Here is a 9,441-nt window from a genome sequence, read left to right as displayed (position 1 = left end):
AACAATACAGTAAGATAAAGTTTCTGATAACAATTCAAAGATTTATATGAATGCTGCCTAAATCTGCTTTACATTGCGAAGCCAAGTCAACAGTATATCTTAGGACACACCTCTAACAGGGAAGCCCCACCCTAGCACAGACCTCAGCAGGGTAAACCAACAGTAGGCTAAGGAATAAGTGTGTGTCTCTCTCCACCTCTCAGTCTTTACATCCTCAGTATTGAGACCTTTTCTACGACAGGAGACGCTACATCTGTTCACCCTCATCAATCAGACCTATGGGTCTATGGGGAATATATACAGGTATATCAGGTATATCAAATTCAATAGGGTGTCTCTCTTCTTCTTAAGTGTCTCTCTCTGGGTGGGCGTCTGATCCAGCTTCAGTATCACCATCATCTGGTCTTCCCCTGAGGAACTTTGGTAGCTTGAGCCATCGTGGTCCTGAGCTTCTCTCAGACTCAGCGATAGAGCCGATACCAGAACTCAGAGACCAGGTTCTGGAGCGCTGAGATCCAAACAAAGAACCAAGTCTAGAGCTTCTTATAGATCCGATTCCAGAGCTTCTCATGGATGATCTGGCAGATCCAGTCACTGGAGGAGAAAACATACAGATACAGATGAGTAGTATTAAATATGATATCCTAATAAATAATGGATTGGTACCAACCATGATTGTAAAGGGATATCTTTGTCATCTGCTTATTTTAAAATGTTTTAAAACAAATGTGTGTGTTGTTATTGATCCATGTCTGTTGTCTTTATTGATCAATACTCACTACTGGGAGGGCTCCACCCAAAGCTCTGTGTTCTCCTGAGTGGCAATGGTGTTGTTTTATCTCCACTGTCATAATGGCTGCCTCTGTTTCCTGCCACCATCTCCTCTATCTTCTCCAGCAGCTCTGTGACCTGAGTGCCATCACTCCTGTTTTGATTGTTTAGGACATGATACCTGTTCCCACATTTCTCAACAAGCTGCTGGAGGTCCTCCCCTTCACTCTCAATGTACTGCTCAATGGTTGTGTCTCCCATATAGTCCCCATGGGTGAACAGCAACATAGTGTGACTCCAGACTCTAGCACTGAGTAGCTCCTCTAAAGATATGTTCTGTTCTTCTTTAAATGATAAATCCGTTTGTATGACCAGGAGGAGAGCATGGGGTCCAGGGGGACACAGAGACGAACTGAGCACAATCTCCTGTTTAACCAGCTCAGGTGTATACTCAATGGGATGATTCCACCACCATCCTGGAGTGTCGACCACAGTGACCTGCCTCCCTGCTACTTCTCCCTGTCTCTTCACACACTGAGCAGTTCTCCCTAACCTAAACTCTTCTCTGCCCAGGATGGTGTTTCCTGCTGAACTCTTCCCTACTCCTTTACTCCCCAGAAGCACAACCCTCAGCTCCTCTGTGGTGCCTGTAAAGAGAAGTGGTTTGCTACAGTCAGAGACAAAGTTGGGAATTTTGGTCACTATTAACACAACACTGCATAGAACTGCATAGGTACTGCTCTGCTTCTTCTCAACAGAATACGGGAATGGAGTGCTCAACCCGTTACCAAACTTCAGAGTGCAGTGTCACAACGAGATACACAGAATGGAAGAACCAGGACTCGCTAGAAAGACTTTATAAGGTTTTAATGCATACTGTAATTGCAGAGAGTGCTGTTTTTTCCTTTCTGCCCATGGAACACACACTCTGCTTCAGCTAATCTCATGTTCACAGGCTCTCTGATTACTTGAACTAAACGAGTGTTTCAGTACATTTGAAAGTGAAATTCTATTGGAAAGTGAAATCAGAGCCTCTGTGGACCCCAGCAGCACAACCCTCAGCTCTGAGAGATGGAGGGAGTCACCTGTCACAGACATATATGGAGAGTATCATTTCTAACCAACTGTTCATTAGTTAGTCTTAGTTGCCAGGAAGAGACTATCAATAAGTTTGGTATTAAGTTAACACCTGAACTGTACACTAAGAACTTCTACAGGCCCATCCCACAGCTTTATAGCAAACCAAATGGTGGGGAAAACATTTTGTTAAAAAGAAAAATTTATTCAGGACTGTGGAAAGTATTATTGGATATTCCTTATATAATAGGGATATATTTATTTTATTTGTATATCATTTGAAGTATTGCAGAATGTAAAACAACAAGTGTGAAAAATAACATCTATAACATCAATGAAAAACATAAACCTACCTTTCATTGATCTGAGCGTCTCTCTCTGTCTCTGCACCTTCATCTGCCTCTGTTTCGCTCTCTCCATCTCTGTCCTCCTCTTCTCCTCCACTGCCTGTGATAACTTCCTGTCTATCTCATAATGCCTGCCTCTGTTTCCTGCCACCATCTCCTCTATCTTCTCCAGCAGCTCTGTGACCTGAGTGCCATCACCCCTGTTGTTATTGTTGAGGACATGATACCTGTTCCCACATTTCTCAACAAGCTGCTGGAGGTCCTCCCCTTCACTCTCAATGTACTGCTCAATGGTTGTGTCTCCCATATAGTCCCCATGGGTGAACAGCAACATAGTGTGACTCCAGACTCTAGCACTGAGAAGCTCCAGGTGTTCCTCTACAGATACTTTCTGTTCTTTTTTAAATGATAAATCCGGTCGTATGACCAGGAGGAGAGCATGGGGTCCAGGGGGACACAGAGACGCACTGAGCACAATCTCCTGTTTAACCAGCTCAGATGTGAATTCAACAAAATCATTCCTCCACCATCCTGGAGTGTCGACCACAGTGACCTGCCTCCCTGCTACTTCTCCCTGTCTCTTCTCACACTGAGTAGTTGTCCCTAACCCAAACTCCTCTCTGCCCAGGATGGTGTTTCCTGCTGAACTCTTCCCTACTACTTTATGCCCCAGCAGCACAACCCTCAGCTCCTCTGTGGTGCCTGTAAAGAGAAGTGGTTTGCTACAGTCAGAGACAAAGTTGGGAATATTGGTCACTATTAACACAACACTGCATCGAACTGCATAGATACGGCTCTGCTTCTTCACTATAGAATATGGGAATGGAGTGCTCAACCCGTTACCAAACTTCAGAGTGCAGTGTCACAAGGAGATGGGGGGAAGTGGTGGTCTAGTGGATAGTGAGTTGGACTTGTGATTGGAAGGTTGTGAGTTCAAATCCCGCCTGAAACCGCACCACTACTAGTGTGCCCTTGAGTAAGGCACTTAGCCCTCAGTTACTCCAGGGGGAATGTCCCTGTAATTCGTAATTGTAAATCGCTTTGGATTAAAAGTGTCTGCTAAATGGCAAAATTTATTATTAATACACAGAATGGAAGAACCAGCACTCGCTCAAACTATTTAATAATGTTTTAATGCATATTGTAACTGCAACAAGTGCTGTTTTTTCCTTTCTGCCCATGGAACACACACTCTGCTTCAGCTAATCTCATGTTCACATGCTCTCTGATTACTTGAACTAAACGAGTGTTTCAGTACATTTGAAAATGACATTCTATTGGAAAGTGCAAACAGAGCCTCTGTGGACCCCAGCAGCACAACCCTCAGCTCTGAGAGATGGAGGGAGTCACCTGTCACAGACATATATGGAGAGTATCATTTCTAGCCAATTGTTCATTAGTTAGACTTGGTTACCAAGAAGAGACTATTAATAAGTTTAGTTTTGAGTTAACCCTGAACTGTACACTACACATTTTAAAGGCCCATCCTACAGCTTTATAGCAAATGGTGGGGCTGTCCTTTGGCTAAACAAATAAAATAATGTAGGACTGTGCTATGTATGTTTATTGGATATTCCTTATATAATCGGTGTATATTCATTTTATTTTTAATCATTTGAAATCTTGCAGAATGTAAAATCAACAATTGTGATTAATAACATCTATAAAATAACTTCAATGAAAGACATAAACCTCCAATTTAAGGTCCTGCATCGAATTCACCTTTCCAAATCTAGGCTAGCCAGAATCTATCCTGACGTAGATGAGAATTGTAGCAGATGTCATAACGCTCCGGCAACGCTAACACACATGTTTTGGTCATGTCCCTTATTATTGGATTATTGGTCAGCAGTTTTCAGGACCCTCTCACAGGCACTAGACCTGAACCTGCAACCTAACGCCTACTCAGCTATCTTTGGCATAGCGCCAACTGACCAACAGATTATTAACAAGCATAAAGACATTGTGGCAACTCTACTTGCTCGACGGAGGATTTTGCTTTGTTGGAAATCCCCCAAACCACCGAATTCCTCCTTATGGTTGACTGACCTTATGCTTCACTTGAAACTTGAAAAGACCGCTTTTATTTCACCTGGAACCCAATAATATCCTATTTCAACAAACTAAAAACCCTCCCTGACAATGCAAGTGCGCTGGATGCTGAGTGATGACATATGTTGTGAATTTATTTATCAGGATAAACCCCTAGAGACATCATCTCGTTCTAGAGAGGGACATATTACAATCATAACAGACAGTGTATCATAGACCAACACGACCATCTCATCTATCCTCACTTACAAATGAATTGCACTTTATTTTTCTTTATTTCTTTGATTACTTACCTGTACTGTCTTCATTACCTATCACCACTGTTATTATTATTATTATTATTTATTGTTATGTATTTATATCCTTCGTCCTGGGATGCACCACTTGGGATTTTGTGGGGTGGGGGGGGGGGAGGGTTGGGACATGTTCGTGTTTTGTGAAAAAACAAACCAAAACGGAAAAGTATAATTTTTAAAATATCTGTAACATCTCAATAAAAAGAAAGTAAAAAAAAAAAGAAAGACATAAACCTACCTTTCATTGACCTTAGGGTCTCTCTCTGTCTCTGCACCTTCATCTGCCTCTGTTTCGCTCTCTCCATCTCTGTCCTCCTCTTCTCCTCCACTGCCTGTGATAACTTCCTGTCTATCTCATAATGCCTGCCTCTGTTTCCTGCCACCATCTCCTCTATCTTCTCCAGCAGCTCTGTGACCTGAGTGCCATCACCCCTGTTGTTATTGTTGAGGACATGATACCTGTTCCCACATTTCACAACAAGCTGCTGGAGGTCCTCCCCTTCACTCTCAATGTACTGCTCAATGGTTGTGTCTCCCAAAGAGTCCCAAAATGTGAATAGCAACATAGTGTGACTCCAGACTCTAGCACTGAGAAGCTCCAGGTGTTTCTCTAACGATACTTTCTGTTTTTCTTTAAATGATAAATCCACTCGTATGACCAGGAGGAGAGCATGGGGTCCAGGGGGACACAGAGACGCACTGAGCACAATCTCCTGTTTAACCAGCTCAGACGTGTGTTCAACAAATACATATCTGGACCATCCTGGAGTGTCAACCACAGTGACCTGCCTCCCTGCTACTTCTCCCTGTCTCTTCACACACTGAGTAGTTGTCCCTAACCCAAACTCCTCTCTGTCCAGGATGGTGTTTCCTGCTGAACTCTTCCCTACTCCTTTATTCCCCAGCAGCACAACCCTCAGCTCCTCTGTGGTGCCTGTAAAGAGAAGTGGTTTGCTACAGTCAGAGACAACGTTGGGAATATTGGTCACTATTAACACAACACTGCATAGAAGTGCATAGATACTGCTCTGCTTCTTCACTATAGAATAGGGGAATGGAGTGCTCAACCCGTTACCAAACTTCAGAATGCAGTGTCTCAAGGAGACACACAGAATGGCAGAACCAGCACTCACTAGAACTATTTTATAAGGTTTTAATGCATACTGTAATTGCAGCAAGTGCTGTTTTTTCCTTTCTGCCCATGGAACACACACTGTGCTTCAGCTAATCTCATGTTCACAGGCACTTTGATTACTTGAACTAAACGAGTGTTTCAGTACATTTGAAAATGAAATTCTATTGGAAAGTGAAAACAGAGCCTCTGTGGACCCCAGCAGCACAACCCTCAGCTCTGAGAGATGGAGGGAGTCACCTGTCACAGACATATATGGAGAGTATCATTTCTAGCCAACTGTTCATTAGTTAGTCTTAGTTGCCAGGAAGAGATTATCAATAACTTTGGTATTAAGTTAACCCCTGAACTGTACACTACAAACTTCTACAGGCCCATCCCACAGCTTTATAGCAAACCAAATGGTGGGGATAACATTTTGTAAAAAAAAAAAAAAAAAAATCATGACTGTGCAAAGTATTATTGGATATTCCTTATATAATAGGGATATATTTATTTTATTTGTAATCATTTGAAGTATTGCAGAATGTTCAATCAACAAGTGTGAAAAATAACATCTATAACCTCAATGAAAGACATAAACCTACCTTTCATTGATCTGAGGGTCTCTCTCTGTCTCTGCACCTTCATCTGCCTCTGTTTCGCTCTCTCCATCTCTGTCCTCCTCTTCTCCTCCACTGCCTGTGATAACTTCCTGTCTATCTCATAATGCCTGCCTCTGTTTCCTGCCACCATCTCCTCTATCTTCTCCAGCAGCTCTGTGACCTGAGTGCCATCACCCCTGTTGTTATTGTTGAGGACATGATACCTGTTCCCACATTTCTCAACAAGCTGCTGGAGGTCCTGCCCTTCACTCTCAATGTACTGCTCGATGGTTGTGTCTCCCAAACAGTCCCCATTGGTGAAGAGCAACATAGTGTGACTCCAGAGATACTTTCTGTTCTTCTTTAAATGATAAATCCACTCGTATGACCAGGAGGAGAGCATGGGGTCCAGGGGGACACAGAGACGCACTGAGCACAATCTCCTGTTTAACCAGCTCAGACGTGTGTTCAACAAATGCATATCTCGACCATCCTGGAGTGTCAACCACAGTGACCTGCCTCCCTGCTACTTCTCCCTGTCCCTTCACACACTGACCAGTTCTCCCTAACCCAAACTCCTCTCTGCCCAGGATGGTGTTTCCTGCTGAACTCTTCCCTACTACTTTACTCCCCAGCAGCACAACCCCCAGCTCCTCTGTGGTGCCTGTAAAGAGAAGTGGTTTGCTACAGTCAGAGACAAAGTTGGGAATATTGGTCACTATTAACACAACACTGCATAGAAGTGCATAGATACTACTCTGCTTCTTCACAATAGAATAGGGGAATGGAGTGCTCAACCCGTTACCAAACTTCAGAGTGCAGTGTCTCAAGGAGACACACAGAATGGAAGAACCAGCACTCACTAGAACTATTTTATAAGGTTTTAATGCATACTGTAATTGCAGAAAGTGCTGTTTTTTCCTTTCTGCCCATGGAACACACACTGTGCTTCAGCTAATCTCATGTTCACAGGCACTTTGATAACTTGAACTAAACAAGTGTTTCAGTACATTTGAAAATGAAATTCTATTGGAAAGTGAAAACAGAGCCTCTGTGGACCCCAGCAGCACAACCCTCAGCTCTGAGAGATGGAGGGAGTCACCTGTCACAGACATACGTATATGGAGAGTATCATTTCTAGCCAACTGTTCATTAGTTAGTCTTAGTTGCCAGGAAGAGACTATCAATAAGTTTGGTTTTAAGTTAACCCCTGAACTGTACACTACAAACTTCTACAGGCCCACCCCACAGCTCTATAGCAATGCAAATGGTGGGGATAACATTTTGTTTAAAAAATAAAAAAGAATCAGGACTGTGCAAAGTATTTTTATTGGATGTTCCTTATATAATAGGGGTATACTTATTTCATTTGTAATATAAAAGTATTGCAGAATGTAAAACAACAAGTGTGAAAAATAACATCTATAACATCAATGAAAGACATAAACCTACCTTTCATTGATCTGAGGGTCTCTCTCTGTCTCTGCACCTTCATCCACCTCTGTTTCGCTCTCTCCATCTCTGTCCTCCTCTTCTCCTCCACTGCCTGTGATAACTTCCTGTCTATCTCATAATGCCTGCCTCTGTTTCCTGCCACCATCTCCTCTATCTTCTCCAGCAGCTCTGTGACCTGAGTGCCATCACCCCTGTTTTTATTCTTGAGGACATGATACCTGTTCCCACATTTCTCAACAAGCTGCTGGAGGTCCTCCCCTTCACTCTCAATGTACTGCTCAATGGTTGTGTCTCCCATAGTCCCCATGGGTGAACAGCAACATAGTGTGACTCCAGACTCTAGCACTGAGAAGCTCCAGGTGTTCCTCTACAGATACTTTCTGTTCTTTTTTAAATGATGAATCCACTGGTATGACCAGGAGGAGAGCATGGGGTCCAGGGGGACACAGAGACGAACTGAGCACAATGTCCTGTTTAACCAGCTCAGATGTGTGTTCAACAGGTGCATCCCTCCACCATCCTGGAGTGTCAACCACAGTGACCTGCCTCCCTGCTACTTCTCCCTGTCTCTTCACACACTGAGCAGTTCTCCCTAACCTAAACTCCTCTCTGCCCAGGATGGTGTTTCCTGCTGAACTCTTCCCTACTCCTTTACTCCCCAGAAGCACAACCCTCAGCTCCTCTGTGGTGCCTGTAAAGAGAAGTGGTTTGCTACAGTCAGAGACAAAGTTGGGAATTTTGGTCACTATTAACACAACACTGCATAGAACTGCATAGATACTGCTCTGCTTCTTCTCAACAGAATACGGGAATGGAGTGCTCAACCCATTGCTAAACTTCAGAGTGCAGTGTCTCAAGGAGATACACAGAATGGAAGAACCGGCACTCGCTAGAACTATTTTTTAATGTTTTAATGCATACTGTAATTGCAGCAAGTGCTGTTTTTTCCTTTCTGCCCATGGAACACAAAACTAGCATTTATATCAATACGTTTGGTACTAAGTTAAACCCTGAACTGTTAACTACAAACTTCTACAAGCCCATCCCACAGCTTCATAGCAAACCAAATTATGGGGCTGCCATTTGGTTAAATAAAAAAAATAAAGACATGTGCATAAGACACTGCAAATTACTATGCCACATCAGCTATTCATGTACTAGTTTTGGGCCTAAAGTGTAATATTAAGTTTGACTTGTTGACAGTGAAAATGTTATACAAATTGAAAGAAAAAATATATTATTTCACACAATTACTCTTAATACAATAGGAGATATTTATAAACGCTCACCAAGATTTGAGGCCATGTTTGTTTTTGTTTTCCTCTCCTTGTGTCTGTAGTCCTCTCTTGACTCTGAAGCACTGATTGACCAAAACATTTGATGAGATTGTTGTCATGTTTCTCACTCTGGAATCAATGCTTAACAGCTCTAGATTATCAAACATGGACGAAAACGTCTCTATGTCAGGGGAATGCAATCTTTCCACAGATGGTTGATGTGGGTGCCTGTTTTAGTTCTAATCAAGCAAACACATCTGGATCAGGCCCTGGATTAGGCCCTGGACAATCTAGACAATTTGATGGCAGCTACTAGATTGTAATCAAGTGCAATACTGAAACACAACTGTGAACATTTCAAACCTGCAAACTGCGACACTTTAAATGAATGTGCAATAACACTATGTGCAATATGACAACCCTCGGGTACATAAGGTTCAGAGATAGGAA

The 9,441-nt window shown here is 42.7% G+C and overlaps 1 pseudogene across 1 annotated transcript; it reads right to left on the bottom strand.

Moving 5' to 3' along the window:
• Window positions 1–533: 533 nt before the first annotated feature.
• On the bottom strand, window positions 534–9,019 carry LOC308150693 (GTPase IMAP family member 8-like; annotated as a pseudogene). The gene is made up of 7 exons: window positions 9,004–9,019; window positions 7,712–8,405; window positions 6,263–6,923; window positions 4,782–5,477; window positions 2,202–2,897; window positions 797–1,418; window positions 534–594 (listed from the first exon to the last, which is right to left on the bottom strand). The product of its transcript is annotated as a GTPase IMAP family member 8-like (transcript).
• Between the last annotated feature and the right edge of the window lie 422 nt (window positions 9,020–9,441).

This window comes from Nansenia antarctica (genome assembly GCF_963989245.1).
Source record: "Nansenia antarctica genome assembly, chromosome: 2".
Classification (NCBI taxonomy): domain Eukaryota; kingdom Metazoa; phylum Chordata; class Actinopteri; order Argentiniformes; family Microstomatidae; genus Nansenia; species Nansenia antarctica.
This window is presented reverse-complemented; position numbering and strand designations above follow the sequence as displayed.